At 54.5% G+C, this 14,640-nt stretch overlaps 3 non-coding genes across 3 annotated transcripts; 1 reads left to right on the top strand and 2 right to left on the bottom strand.

Moving 5' to 3' along the window:
- Window positions 1-1,122: 1,122 nt before the first annotated feature.
- TRNAA-CGC (transfer RNA alanine (anticodon CGC)) lies at window positions 1,123-1,195 on the top strand. Its single transcript has one exon. It is a non-coding gene; the product is annotated as a tRNA-Ala (tRNA).
- Window positions 1,196-4,931: 3,736 nt separating this feature from the next.
- On the bottom strand, window positions 4,932-5,040 carry TRNAL-CAA (transfer RNA leucine (anticodon CAA)). The gene is made up of 2 exons: window positions 5,003-5,040; window positions 4,932-4,977 (listed from the first exon to the last, which is right to left on the bottom strand). It is a non-coding gene; the product is annotated as a tRNA-Leu (tRNA).
- An 8,749-nt stretch (window positions 5,041-13,789) lies between these two features.
- TRNAS-AGA (transfer RNA serine (anticodon AGA)) lies at window positions 13,790-13,871 on the bottom strand. The gene has a single exon. It is a non-coding gene; the product is annotated as a tRNA-Ser (tRNA).
- Window positions 13,872-14,640: the final 769 nt, after the last annotated feature.

Below are 14,640 nucleotides of genomic sequence, written 5' to 3'. Positions count from 1 at the left end.
AAATGGCCATCAGAGCTTTCCTGCTCAGGAGAACGTCCACACTGCCATGGGCGCTCTTACAGAAAAGCACTTCTCTTGTGCAAAAGCACATGGGAGTGTGGACACACTGTTGTGCAAGACCTTTTGCACAAAACAGTTCTTGAGCAAGAAGTCTGCAGCGTAGGTATAGCCAGCCCCTCTCTCCAGGGAACTGCAGCCCCTCGACCCAGGCAGCTCCTCCCAGCATTCAGGAGGTACCAGGCCGAGAAGAAACCATCTGACATGGTGCTGCCAGGGAGGGGCCTCACTGCTAGTCACTGTTCCTGTTCCAGGAGTGGAGCGAGTTTTGTCCTGGGCACCGATATTGAGGGCGTGTGCCCCTGTTTGTGTGTGAGCCCCCATGGCACCCATTGGCTCCTGCTGGGGGGTGGAGGGTCCCCTGGTGCCATAGCTCCCCCTGGGGAGAGGTGGATGGACCCCTGTTCCAGTATTTCCTGCTGTGGGGAAGTAGAGGTACCCCATTTCCTATAGCTGCTGCTGGGGGGGACCCTGACCCCTTATCTCCTGATGTGGTTTTAGTTTTTCCCTGGCAGATGCTCCAGACAGGAGGGATGCTAGCGCACTGGCCCAGGCCGGGCCAGCAGTGATGGTTTTTACGCATGCAGGGAAATTCCCCGGCTTCTCCCCCTCACAGAGCTGCTGCCTCTCCGGGAGGCGGATGAACTGCAGGTGCGGGACAGCTCCCTAACAGCAGGGACAGCAGCCAAGGCACCAAATATTACTGGGTCTGAAGCCAGTGTTGGGAACTGGGCAGGGAACAGGAGGCTTTTGTGTCACACACGTCTCAGGTAGGACGGACCCTCACTGAGCCCAGACTGTGACTGGTCCTAGCCAGGAATGTGTCTGGGGCTGGCTTGTGACACTCTCAGGCCGTGTCTACACTGGGCGTAAGAGCAACGCTGCTGCAGTTGATGTTCCGAGCTCTAGGGAAGACCGGCTGATTGGAACTGAGCTGTGCAGAGTCTTGTAAAGGAACCGTAACTTCTCTGGAGATTTGCTGAGTTTTTGATGAGGGTTTATCAGAAGGGATGTTGTGAGCTCTGGAACAAGGTGGGGGGGGGCAGGAAAAACTACTCACAGACAGGGGAATTAGCTCAAGTGGTAGAGCGCTCGCTTCGCATGCGAGAGGCAGTGGGATCAATACCCACATTCTCCAGTGATAGATGTTTGCTGTTTCCTTTTTTCCACAGGCAGAGCCAGCCAGGGGCTAAGTGCTTCCAGGGGCTTCTTCCATAAGGCAAGGGTCTGGTTTCCGCAGGGCAGGAGGTGTCAGGTTTGCCTCACAGGGAGCAGTTTCTTGGCTAAAATCAGACAGGCAATGTCCAGCATGTAACACCCAGCAGAGGGGATTCACCTGCCTGGAGAGGGCAGGAATAGACCAGCACTTGGGAGCTTGGCTGCCAGCTGCTTAGCACATCTGGACACAGAAGAATCCCAAGACTTGGTTCTGCCAGGCTCCAGTTTCCCCTCTTCTGTTTCTTTTCAGCTCCCTGCAAACTGCCTCCCAGCTGTCGGTGAGGCTGAGTGTGTGTGAAACCAGCTGCACTTTGGATGATTTTGTTAATTGTTTAAAAAGCCTCAGGCACCTCTTCTGCCTGGGGAGGTGTCTGGAACAGATGCCTATTGTGACATCACCCTGGGGTTTTACCCCTTTAACCTCACCCACAGACTCCCAACAAGTCCACTCCTGTGTCAAGTGTTCACATGTTTCCTATCTAAGGAAACTCCTCCTCCCTTTTTCCTGCCAGTCCTTCCCGAGCAAGCTCTACCTGTCTGTGCCAATATACCAATAAAGTGTATTATCCCACCAAGTCCCTGTGATACCAACTTCTTCCTCCTTATCACCCATAGTCCTGTGTGTCTGTACCAGCATCTAAGACACAGATTGGATTTTGCTTCCCAGTGGTCCCTTATCCCTCCTTTATCTCTGCAGTTACAGCCCCTGCTCTCTCCCATTTCTGGCCCATCTCCCAGGTGTCCATGTTGTTCACTCACCTGTGGGCTTTGGGTACCTGCCCCCGTCAAACCTAGTTTAAACCTCCTCACTAGGTTAGCCAGTCAGCACCCAAATACTCTTCCCTTCCTCCACAGGTGAACCCCGTCCCTGCTGAGCAGCCCTTCCTGCAACAGCATCCCATGGAGAAGGAAGCCAAAGACCCCTGCCCACGGAGCTGTAGCTCTCTGTGCACGGGGGGGCCAGACACCACCTGGGCTCGATGGCTGGAGGGAAATGGGGAACGGCTGCACTTTGGGAGTCAAAAGTGTTGTCTGGAAACATAAAGAGCCATTTTTAAGAAACTGTGGAAGAGGGCACCATGGCTTAGTTGGCTAAAACACCTGTCTCATAAATGGGTGATCCTGGGTTCAAGTCTCAGTGGTGCCTTTTTGTAACCCTTGCTCACATTTTCCTAGGTCCTTCTAGGACACAGAAGAGGCCTCCCCTGGCCACCCATGGAACTGCTGGTTCAGGAAAAGGCTGACTGGGGAGGAGTGTTGGGAAGAAGGAAACCACAAGCCTGGAGCGGGTGCAGAGGCTGCTGTGACTGGCACTGGCACGAAAGGGCTCTGACTGATCCCCACATACCCTGACTCGCCGCTCCCCCCAGCAGACCAGGGAGACGGGGAGCAAAGCTGCGGAGGACCCAGGCGGCGGGACCGCGGTGCGTCTCCGTCCCGCCGCCCGCGTCTCCCTGGTCTGCTGGGGGGGGGGGGGGCGCAGCTAGTGCACCCCCTCCCCCCCAGCAGACCAGGCTTTTCTCCGGATGCCTGTGGTAGAGCAGCTGGGGCGCTGCCGGTTGGTCCTGCAGCGCCACTCTGGGTGCTACTGGACCAACCCGGCAGCACACCAGCTGCTCTGCCCCAGGACTGCTGAACTGAAAGTTCCCCATTTCCCTCCTGCCTTCCCACCCTGGTGGTGTCTGGCTCCCTGGGCACAGAAAGCTACAGCTCAGTGGGCAGAGGCTCTAACATGCACATCTCCCCCTGCTGCTGGGGCTGCAGAGTTGCCTTTGAGGTTCTCCAGGGTTAGGGGAGGGCAAAATGCAGCAAACGTTGATTCTCTGGCTTGTAAACCCCTTGGTCTCAGGGTTTAGGTTGGAGTCCCCAGGTGGGGGCCCGGCCTCCTTCAGTTTGGTCCCTTCCTGAGGGCACAAAATTGACATCAGAGAATTCATTTGCTGTGCAGCAATCTCTGTGGGCCAAAGGGTTAGCAACAGAATATTTGCCCAAGCTTAAGTGCAGCAGCAGAAAACACTGTTGTGTGTGTTTCTGTGGTGTAGGGGTTATCACATTTGCCTAACACGCAAAAAGTCCCTGCTTCAAAGCCAGGCAGAAACACCGGATCTGCTCTTATTGCGGTTCCCCTTGGTGCCCACAAGGCAGTGCCAGGGCCTGTTGCAGGGATGTGTGGCATGTGCGCTGGCTTTCAGGAGCGTGTGGGAGACAGCTCAGCAGGTTAGGCTGAGATAGGAGGATGCAGGGCTGGGGCTGAGACTTCTCAGTGGTGCCTTGCCTGGGACCAGGTGATCGCAGCCACACAGTGGAGGGCTCACCCTGGAAGTGCCACTACTGTGCTGTTCACCTTTGGGGCAGTGTGGCTGTCGCCTTTGGTGCAAGTGGACACAAAGCCACATAATGGCTTGCCTCATGCCCAGACCCCAGCCACCCCGTTCCCCTCACTTTCTTCCCACCCAGCACCCCCAGCTTCCTTTGACACCCTCCCTTGTTCCTGCTCCCCCACCCTGCTCCTTCATCCACATTCCTTCTGCTCCCTTTCTCTTGGCCACACACGGCTCCTTGGCGCTTCTCAAGCCAGGCCCTGCAAGGAGCCACCAGGACAGGAACCAGCCATTGGAGCTCAGCTTGCACCTGATCTGGGAGTTTCCCACCACATCTCACCTGGGAAGAGGTGACTTGTTCTCCTTCCTTCTGACCTTACGTCTCCATTCCCTTCAAAGTTCTCTGCTGCCTCGGGACCCGCCTCCTCAGGGCGCTGCCCCTCTGCCACTGGGCTGGGAGTGGGAGACTCCACAGTCTCAGCACTTGGGCTGAGAAGTCTCACAGGGACTCGTCTGTTGATGGCGTTAGTCAGCCCGATTGCCAGCTGGATCCATTCCGTAGCGCTGCCCGAGAGGGAGCGTTACAAGTGCCCAGTGTCCATTGGTATTTTCTGGGGCTCTGTGTAGGGGATTGGCCTTGGCCATCTTTCCACGGGAAATGCCTCTTCTTTGGAACAGCAGCTCCCAGGAGTTCAGGGAACTTCTTCTTCTCAGCTTGGGAAAGGGAAGACTCAGGGGTGATTGGAAAGATATTTGTGCTGTGAAAACAGCAGGGCCCCCAGGGAAACTGGTAAATAATCCCAGTGCCCAGGCCTGATGTTACCTGCCCCCACACAATTCACACAGCAAACCTGGCTCCCCGAGCACAGGGCGAGTCTGGGGGCTCATTGCTGGGCCGTGGGGTGAAGCAGCAAACCAGCCTCCTCCAGTGGGGCCCGTGAGTGTTGGTGAATCTGGGCCCCTGCACCTGGGGAAAGGCAAACAAAAGGTCTGGGGGTCACACACAGACCCCGCTGGGCTGAGCAGGAAGTGGCTGGCACTTTGCTTTGTCTTTGCCTGTGGGCTTGGCTGTCTGCAGCCTGGAAACCTCCTGGCTCCTCAGACCACTGGTCTGGATGGTGCGTTACAGACGTCGGAATAATGGAATTGCTGTGTAGATGCTCCCATTGTTATTGCCGTGTAATGGCCGTAAGGAACGCTGCTGTGTAGATGCAGCCTAAAAGAAATGCTTTCATGAGCATGTGGGAGGAGCAAGGGCTCCTACAATGTCAGGAGAAATGGGGAAATGAGGTCACCTCTCTAGACATAAAAGAGATGATATAAGAAAAGATGATGTGTCAGGAATGGGATTTGAACCCACACCTCCATTTGGAGAGCAGAACACCCAACTAAGGGAAAGACAGGCCCTTGAGTCTGGCGCCTTAGACCACTCGGCCATCCTGACACCTATACAGAGACCTCTAATGGCAGTTTTCTTACATGTGTGAGTTGCTCAGGGAGGCGGCGGGAGCACCTCTCTTTCCCCATCTAAGAGCCGCTCTACAGCCCAGCTGGGTTTATCCACACTCATCCTCATCTAATGTTGTGAGGTGTTTTGCAGGGAGCTGACAAGAAACAGAAGAGGAGAAAACTCTGGCCGGCAGAACTGAGGCTTGGGATTCTCCTGTGCCAGGGAGTCTGTGTCAGTGCACCTGGGGATCCTGAGCTGAGTGTCTCCTGGGCTTGTTGGCTCCATACCAGGGGTGTCTCTTCTGCAGGGCGATGCTTGTTCCCGGGGCTAACACTTATCTCTGGGACACACTTTGTGCAGGGACCATTGGTCTTTGTGCCACAGTATGTGTCTGGGACGTGGGCGTGAGGAACCTGCCTCAAATAGACACATATCCGCCCCCAGCAGTGCTCTGCTTGAGACCCCGGAGCCCTGGCTTTGACTGGTGCCTGGCACGTGGGGAATTAGATCTCAGGGGAGATAGAATCATAGAATAATAGGACTGGAAGGGACCTCGAGAGGTCATCGAGTCCAGCCCCCCGCCCTCAAGGCAGGACCAAGCTCTGTCTACACCATCCCTGATAGATGTCTATCTAACCTGTTCTTAAATATCTCCAGAGAGGGAGATTCCACCACTTCCCTTGACAATTTATTCCAATGTTTGACCACCCTGACAGTTAGGAATTTTTTCCTAATGTCCAATCTAAACCTCCCCTGCTGCACTTTAAGCTCATTACTCCTTGTCCTGTCCTCAGAAACCAAGAGGAACAAATTTTCTCCTTCCTCCTTGTGACACCCTTTTAGATATTTGAAAACCGCTATCATGTCCCCCCTTAATCTTCTTTTTTCCAAACTAAACAAGCCCAGTTCATGAAGCCTGGCTTCATAGGTCATGTTCTCTAAACCTTTAATCATTCTTGTCGCTCTTCTCTGTACCCTTTCCAATTTCTCCACATCTTTCTTGAAATGTGGCGCCCAGAACTGGACACAGTACTCCAGCTGAGGCCTAACTAGTGCAGAGTAGAGTGGCAGAATGACTTCACGAGTTTTGCTTACGACACACCTGTTGATACAACCTAGAATCATATTTGCTTTTTTTGAAACAGCATCACACTGTTGACTCATATTCAACTTGTGGTCCACTATGACCCCTAGATCCCTTTCCACCATGCTCCTTCCTAGACAGTCGCTTCCCATCTTGTATGTATGGAACTGATTGTTCCTTCCTAAGTGGAGCACTTTGCATTTCTCTTTATTAAAACTCATCCTGTTTACCTCTGACCATTTCTCTAACTTGCTAAGGTCATTTTGAATTATGTCCCTATCCTCCAAAGAAGTCGCAACCCCACTCAGTTTGGTATCATCTGCAAACTTAATAAGGGTACTCTCTATCCCAATATCTACATCATTGATAGATATTGAACAGTACGGGTCCCAAAACAGACCCTTGAGGAACTCCACTTGTTATCCCTTTCCAGCAGGATTTAGAACCGTTAACAACAACTCTCTGACTACAGTTTTCCAGCCAATTATGCACCCACCTTATCATGGCCCTATCTAAGTTATATTTGCCTAGTTTATCAATAAGAATATCATGCGAGACCGTATCAAATGCCTTACTAAAGTCTAGGTATATGACATCCACCGCTTCTCCCTTATCCACAAGGCTCGTTATCCTATTAAAGAAAGCTATCAGATTAGTTTGGCATGACTTGTTCTTCACAAACCCATGCTGGCTATTCCCTATCACTTTATTACCTTCCAAGTGTTTGCATATGATTTCCTTAATTACCTGCTCCATTATCTTACCTGGGACAGATGTGAAACTGACCGGTCTGTAGTTTCCTGGGTTGTTCTTATTCCCCTTTTTATAGATGAGCACAATATTTGCCCTTTTCCAGTCTTCTGGAATCTCCCCTGTCTGCCATGATTTTTCAAAAATCATAGCTAAAGACTCAGATACCTCCTCTATCAGCTCCTTGAGTATCCTGGGATGCATTTCATCAGGACCTGGTGACTTGCTGACATCTAAATTTCCTAAGTGATTTTTAACTTGTTCTTTGTGTATCCTATCTTCTAAACTTACCCTCTCTCTGCTTCTATTCACTACGTTAGGCACACCTCCAGACTTCTCGGTGAAGACCGAAACAAAGAAGTCATTGTGCATCTCTGCCATTTCCAAGTTTCCTGTTACTGCTTCTCCCTCCTCACTAAGCAGTGGGCCTACCCTGTCCTTGGTCTTCCTCTTGCTTTTAATGTATTTATAAAAGGTCTTCTTGTTTCCCTTTATGCCTGTAGCTAGTTTGATCTCATTTTGTGCCTTTGCCTTTCTAATCTTGCCCCTGCATTCCCGTGTTGCTTGCCTATATTCATCCTTTGTTATTTGTCCTAGTTTCCATTTTTTATAGGACTCCTTTTTTATTTTGAGATTTCTAGAGCCCCACAAAAGCTGCTGCTCACATGCACATGTGCACATCTGTCTGGGGTTACTGGGCACCCAGCCTGCTTCCTGTCCCTGCCAACCTGGGCAAAGCGACATCACTGGTTCAGGGGTTCCTCTCCTCAGCGCACTGCAGAGAAAGCCCTTCTGTGTTAAAGGGCCTTAGGGAGCCCAGAGCAGAGGGAGCTGGGAATCTAGTCCCATTGATCCCCTCAACACACACACACAGTCCCAGCCCCAAGCACCCCCCCACATCCCTAATCCTGTACCCTGATTCCCATATCCTCCCACATCCTCACCCCTGCCCTGAGCCCCACACCCCACTGAGAAGCTCCCCAAGTACCTACCTTGAGCCTCCCACACTCCACTCTACACTTTAATTTCTTACAGGTACTGTCCTATCACAACCCCTCCCCCAACTTCCTGCCTTGAGCCTTCCCCTGCCCAAGGGGTGGTGCCCAATAGAACAGTCCCTGTAAGAAATGTGTCACTTTCACCCCTGGGAGCAGCTCAGCCATGCAAAGGGGCTGCCTGGGGTAGGACATTAGCCCTGGAGGGCAGGGGTGGGTGTGGCAGTGACATCACAAGGGCCTTTCACAACCCCTCAGCTTATTGGCTAACGGAGGTTGAGAGCCTGTGTGGGGGCAGGGAAGTAGCTGCCTGAGAAATGTGCTGGGCTGAGAGGCGGGAGTGAGCCAGGTAAGTCTCCCATCCAGAGCCTGCCTCTGGCACCCCAGCCCCTCCCTTCCCTCAACCCACTGGTACCCCATGTAAACCAAACCCTCTGCCCCCATCCTGAACCCTCACCCCTCCCAGATCCTGCACCCCAATCCTCTGCCCCAGGTCACAACCCAACCTCCTGCAACTGTTCCTGCACCCCAGTCCTCTGCCCCAAGCTCCTGTCTGCACCAACCTGCATCCCAGACCCCCTCCTCCTCCATTAATAGCATGGAAAAGTGCAGCTCTGGGAGTGGTTCCCCATCAAAAGTCATTGCCCAGGCCAGCCCTAACCTGTGCAGCAACCCAGCCGCCCCCCCCCCCCAACTGCTTAATGAGACCTGCCCTGCCAGGGGCTCAGGACTCTGCCCATGGAGCTGCCATGTCTTCTCCAGAGCCCTTAGGCTGGCACCGGGGAGGACTGAGTCCAGACAGTGCCCAGCAGAGTCCAGCAAGGGCAGAGGGAAGAGCTGGGATGTGGTGGTGGGGCCAGGGATTGTTCTGAAAGGCTGATGGCACCGTTACACCCTTTTTTCCTTCCCTGTCTCACCCCAGCGCTGAGCAACACTCAATGTCGGTCTGAGCATCCGTCCTGCTCTGGGACGTGTCTCTGTGGCAGGAACCTGCCCAGGCGGCTCTCGCAGTGAGGCCCCTCCCTGGCAGCACTGAGCAGTGAGAGCTGAGTGAAGGGGGAGGCAGGACCAGGGGGAGAAGGCTCCATGACTGTGTCAGAGGGAGGCTCTGCCCTGGCCAGTGGGGAATCGTTGCCTCTCCGAGGGGCCCAGGCCTGGTGGGTCATTTCCCCAGGTTACTGAGTGGGGGCTGGAGCCAGTTCTGGGTTGTCGCCTTCAACAACCAAACTGAACCAATGGATCTTGTGCCGACCTGACACTGCGCTGGGCTAGTGCTGTGTGTGCCACAGAGCTTCCTGCAGGGCTGCCCACATGGGAGAGGGGAGGGGCAGTTTGAGTCACCAGCTCTGCCCCTTCTGAAGGGCTTGTGAAAATGGCAGGTGCTGTCTTGGCAGTGAGGGAGAGGTGGGAAAGGGGCCCTGAGAGAACCTCTTGGGTCACAGCTGCTGTAACAATGAGGTAAGATGAATGAGTAGGCAGATGTCAAGTGAAAAGTGAGGCTGGTTTCTCTGACTGGGAATTGGACCCAGGCCTCAGCAGTGAAAGTGCTGAATCCTAAACACTAGACCATCAGGGACACCTGCACATGGGGTCTTTCCTTACCTGCACTAGCCTTTCACAGGCCACTTTCTGTCCCCTTCAGGACACGGGTCCATTTTCCATTGTCCAGAGGGGACAAGAACTGAAACCAAACAGAACAGCAGAACAGCCAGACTGGGCCATGCCAGTTGCCCAACTAGCCCAGGATCCTGTCTCACGACAGCAGCCAATTTCATTGCCCAGTGGGAATCCTCAGGACAGTCAATTAAGTGATGCCTTCTGTCGCCCATTCCCAGCTTCTAGAATACACCAGCTAGGGACACCTGCCCTGTCCATCCTGGTTAAATGCCATTGATTGACCTTTCCTGCATTCAATTATCCAGTTCTTTTTTGGACCTTCTTGTAGATTTCACCTTCACAACATCTTCTGGCAAGGAGTTCCACTGGGCGCAAAAATGTTCCCTTTTGATTCACTTTTAATTTGGTTACTTACCAGTTTCATTCTGTCACCCAGGATCTTGAGTAGGAGAATAAAAATTCTTATTGTTTTCTGCACCCCGGTCTTCATTACATAAAACCCTGTCCCATCGCACCTTAGTCATCCCTTTCCCAAGCTGAGAAGAAGAAGTTCCATGAACTTCTTCCTTCAAAGTAGGAATAAGAGATCCTCCGGAAAACTGCTTTATTCCAGAGGATCGGGCCAGTCTAGATGCTTTTTTCCGGCTTTTCCCCAAGCCGGAAAAAAAGCGGCGGACTTGTTTATTTAAATCCCCCTGTGGATTTCCCTATTCCTGCTTTCCGAAGAAGGGGCCAGTGTAGACGTAGCCCTAGTGTTTTCCCTGCCTTGCATTTAGCCACCCCCCATGGATCAGGCCAGTGATTGCTAATCTTTTTTTAATACCATGGACAGCCAAACCCATTCACAAGCTTTTGCCAGACTGGTAACATATTTACATATCTGCATATACATTATGCAAATAACAAATATGCAAATATGGAAATAAACCATTACCAGTCCCTAACAGATCAGTGTTTGCAGTTATCTACACTTAAAAATTCACAGAAGAAATTTCCCTCAGGGTCCTGGGGCGGGCAGCTTTTCCCCCCCGGGAGGACTGGAGCCTGCAGAGGGAGGGGCGCAGGAAGAGGCACCCACAGAGGCAGGGGGCATTTGGGACACCCTGGTTATAAACTTCAGAAATGTTGTTGGGGCAGAGAAGTTGGTGCCCTCAAGTGCCACCACCAGTCACCTCTGCCCTTCCCTCCTACCCCACGGGGGTGGGGGAGTTGCCGTTGTATCTTTCCCCATCTCCTGTACAAGCCCTGCCCTGTGTCTCCCCTTCCCCAGCCAGGCTGCTCTTGCTCCCCCTGTCTCCTCCCAACCTCCCCTGCCCCCTTTCCCTTCCTATGACCCCCCGAAGTTTCCCTCCATTGCACCCCTACTCATGCCACCCACTGACTGGCATGATCCCCCCAACCTCCCTTCAGCACCTCCTGCCTCCCCTTCCTGCCCCCACCTCACACATCCCTGTTCCCCTTCACCTCTCTTATCTTCCCTCACCCCACTTGATCCCCCTCCCCACCCTCTCTGGGGTGGCTCTCCCCGCCTAGCCCCAGGCTGGGGTCACAGCCCCCTCTGCTGAGAGCAGCCCTGGGCCAGATACTCCCACTGCCACCCTGGGGGGGTCTGCTCTTCTGTGAAGGGGAGGGGGGCCTCTCCTACCTGCCCCCTCAAATGCTGCCCACCCTGGGGGGGGGGGCCGGGCTGAGGGCCGGGCCGGGCAGGGACTGGCCAGGCTGGGGGCACTGCCATGGGAAAGGTTCCCAGGGAGCAGCTTTCTACATCCCACCAGCCCTGCGGGAGATTCCCCTTCCTGGCTGCAGCCCACGCTCCGGGGGCCCAGCAGTGCTGCACCCAATGCTGGGGCTCAGGGATCTGCACAGAGCCATTTCCAGGGGCCCTGCAAGCAGAGGGCAGGAAAGGAGCCAGGCTGAGGCTTTGCAGGGAGCAGGCCGGGGACCTGGCAGGAGGAGGCTCCAGTGTGCACAGAGCCTGCGCAGGGCCAGCCTGCTGTTAGGGGAGCAGGAGCATCCAGCACCATTCAGGCCAGTGGCAGCCGCCACTGCGGGAGCTCTGAGACTCCAGGGCAAAGGCCTCCAGCCCCCAGCCCCTGGGATTAGGTGGCCCTGGAACCAGGCCCCCTGCAGTAGCATTGTGGCCGGGGGGCTCTGATCACATGGGGGCTGGCCCCAGAGCCCAGGGCCTGGGAGTCTGGTCAGCAAGTGAGACTCGCCCGTCAGTCCAAGCTGCTTTCTCCCCGGCTGCCGTTCCTGCCTGTCCCGTGCCAGCGCCGCACGCAGGCCAGTGGGGCAGGACGGGGGGTGTCAGTGGGGCCCTGCTCTCAGTTTGTCCGTCACTGGCCCTGTGGGCTGCTCGAGGGCTGAGCCCGTCGCCCAGGCCTGGCGCGGGGATGGAACATGGGGCACGTTTCCCCCTGTGAGCGTGTGCGGGGGCAGGAGGGAGCCACACGGGCCCGGCTGAAGGTTTTGTGCTGGGGCTGGAGGCTTGAGCCTGAGCTGTCAGCCTCAGCGGGACTTGCTCCTCCCCCGTCTCCTGCCTTGCTGCCTCCTTTGGCCAGCAGCGCTCAGGGGGCAGCTAGGAGAGCCAGGACCAAGGGCAGAGGAGGCCAAGGCACAAACTCCTCAGAGGGGACAGGCCTGAGGCCTCTGCCAAGGGGCTTTCTGTGGTGCCGAGGTGCCGAGCAGGGGAGGGAGGCCAGGCCTAGGCAGGAGAAGGGGCAGCACCTGCCAGGGCAGCAAGGCACTGCATTTCTGCCTGGTTTCACTCAAGAGTCCTTCTGCAGGTGAAGCACCCATTAGAGCCCCCTGTGTTGCTGGGTTCTCCTGCCCCAACACTCACCCAAGGGCTACCTGGGCAAAGCAAAGCAGCCTGCCCCAGGCCCCCTTCCAAAGCTCAGCTGGCAGAGCAGAGGCCTGTGGCTGGGGATCAGCAAAGGCCCTTAGGTTGTTTTTAAAAAAAAAAAAAAAAAAAGAATGGAGATTGCCTATCTTCTAGAACTGACCTTGAAAGGTCATCAAGTCCAGTCCCCTGACTTCTCAGCAGGACCAAGTACCATCCCCAATTAATTTTTGCCTGAAACTGCCTCTGCAAGGATTGAACTCATAACCCTGGGTTTAGCTGGCCAATGCTCAAACCACTGAGCTATCCCTCCCCAAACATCTCTGTCCTCAGCATGGGGCTTGAACCCATGACCTTGGTATTATTAGCACCAGGCTCTAACCAACTGAGCTAGTTAGCCTGCTGATTTGACTCCAGCTGAAAGGAGAGATTCTTCTCCCTCCCCCTGGCTGCAGGCCAGGCCTTAGGACCAGGCGGCTGCCTTGGGTCTGTCCCTTTGGGGCCTGGGGCTACAATTGCCAAAAAGGGTTTGGGTTCCAGCTGCCAATCTAACGTCTTAGGCTGCGCAGACCTCAAGACACGGCAGGAGCTAGAGGGGAACGGTGAACAGCTGCACTTTGGAATGGGAACATGTTTTCTGGAACCATAAAGTAGAACAGTTTGAGGGTTGTTTTGAATGAGAGCACCATGGCTTAGTTGGCTAAAGCAGCTGCCTTGTAAGCAAAAAATCCTGGGTTCAACTCCCAGTGCTGCCTTGTGGTGAGGCCAATGTGTCTCTTCTTTCCACCATATCCCAACACATAGCTGGAGTTGGTTTTACTGTTTGCTGGTGTCCTAACAGTGGAAGTAGGATGGCAGCAAAGAGCTGGTGCAGTGTGTACTGGTGCAGGTGCCCTCTGGGTTTGATTTAGAGAGTCTTATCTAGACTCGCTAAATCAAACTCTGGGAGATTGATTGCAGCAGAAATCTCCACCTGAGTGAAGGCATGGCCTAATGGTGCAATTAGTTAGATGCTGATCACAGCCAGTCTGAGCCATTCTAGTGCTCCGGGCATGTGGCACTGCCCCCCGGCTCATGGTGCATGTGCAGCTCCACCCTGGGTGCACAGTGCATATACAGCCCCTCCCCCTCCATGCATGGAGGTTGTGGTGGCAGGATGCTCTTGTTCTGCACAGCCTGGCCCTGCCACCACCGCTGGCGTGCAACCCAGGGTCCCCTGGGGCAGGCCATGCAGAGCCCCACAGCTGCATGGGGAAGGGCACTGCTGACAGGTGCTGTGGAGGTTAATGCAGCCCCAGGGAACTGCTGCAGCCTGCCAGGAGCCAGGGCCTGATGGCAGCTGCCCCACTAGCTCAACCCTTATCCAGTCCTGATGCCAACAGTAACAGCCCCACTGCTGGTAACTCACAGAGGCCCTCGCTGCCCGAGGAAGAGGTGTGGGCAAAACACAGACCTCGCTGTGAGCAGGATTTGAACCTGCACAGGGAAACCCCATTGGATTTCTAGTCCAACGCCTTAACCACTCGGCCATCACAGCTCTGGGCAAAGTGGATTCAGGGAAACTGGTAAATAATCCCAGTGCACAGCCCTAATGTCACCTGCCACAGAGTTCACACAGCAAACCATTGCAACAGCTGTGCAGAGGAGTCCCGGCCATTCTGCTCTTAGGCTGTCTTGGAGGTGAGTTCTGCTTCAAGGTCTTCCCTCCTCCTTCTTGGTCTTCCTTTCCCTTTTCCTTCCTCTTCTCTCCTCCCCTTTTCCTTCTTCTTGCTGGTGTCCTTCTTGGACCCCAGTTTATAAAGAGAAATTCAAGTACCGCTTAGTTCTACCTTAACCAATTATTTTAGTATAATTTCACTATCCAGTCGGCTAAGATCGAGTGCTTCCAGCCTCTCGGAGAGCCATGTCACAGGCACAAGCCCCCAGAGATCCCTCTGGCCCTTCCAGGGATACTTTGCATGAGCAAGCAAGTGGCAGCAAGTGCTGGGCACTCTCATGGTAGGGGCCAGAGATAAAGCTGTGGTCCAAGGAGGAGTCTCTGCAGGCCCTGCAGTCCAGGCGGAGGAATGCAGATATTTATGGCTGAATGGTTGACGGCCTTGCAAAGAAAGGCCACCTCCCCCAACCCCAGACCAAGTCAGAGCCAAGGTCAAGAAATTGCGGCAGGGGTATGTGAGGACCTGTGAGCGCAGTTCCCGGACTGGGGAAGCACCTTAGCACTGTGAATACTGTGAGGAACTGGACCAAGTCCTGGGGGTTGGGGAACCCTGTCTCCAGGGACAGTTGTTTAGTCTGGAATGGAGACA

This window comes from Pelodiscus sinensis, chromosome 19 (assembly GCF_052426305.1).
Source record: "Pelodiscus sinensis isolate ZL-2025 chromosome 19, ASM5242630v1, whole genome shotgun sequence".
In the NCBI taxonomy this organism is placed as follows: Eukaryota; Metazoa; Chordata; order Testudines; family Trionychidae; genus Pelodiscus; species Pelodiscus sinensis.
The sequence above is the reverse complement of the archived record's forward strand: the minus strand, read 5'-3'. Positions and strand labels throughout refer to the sequence as shown.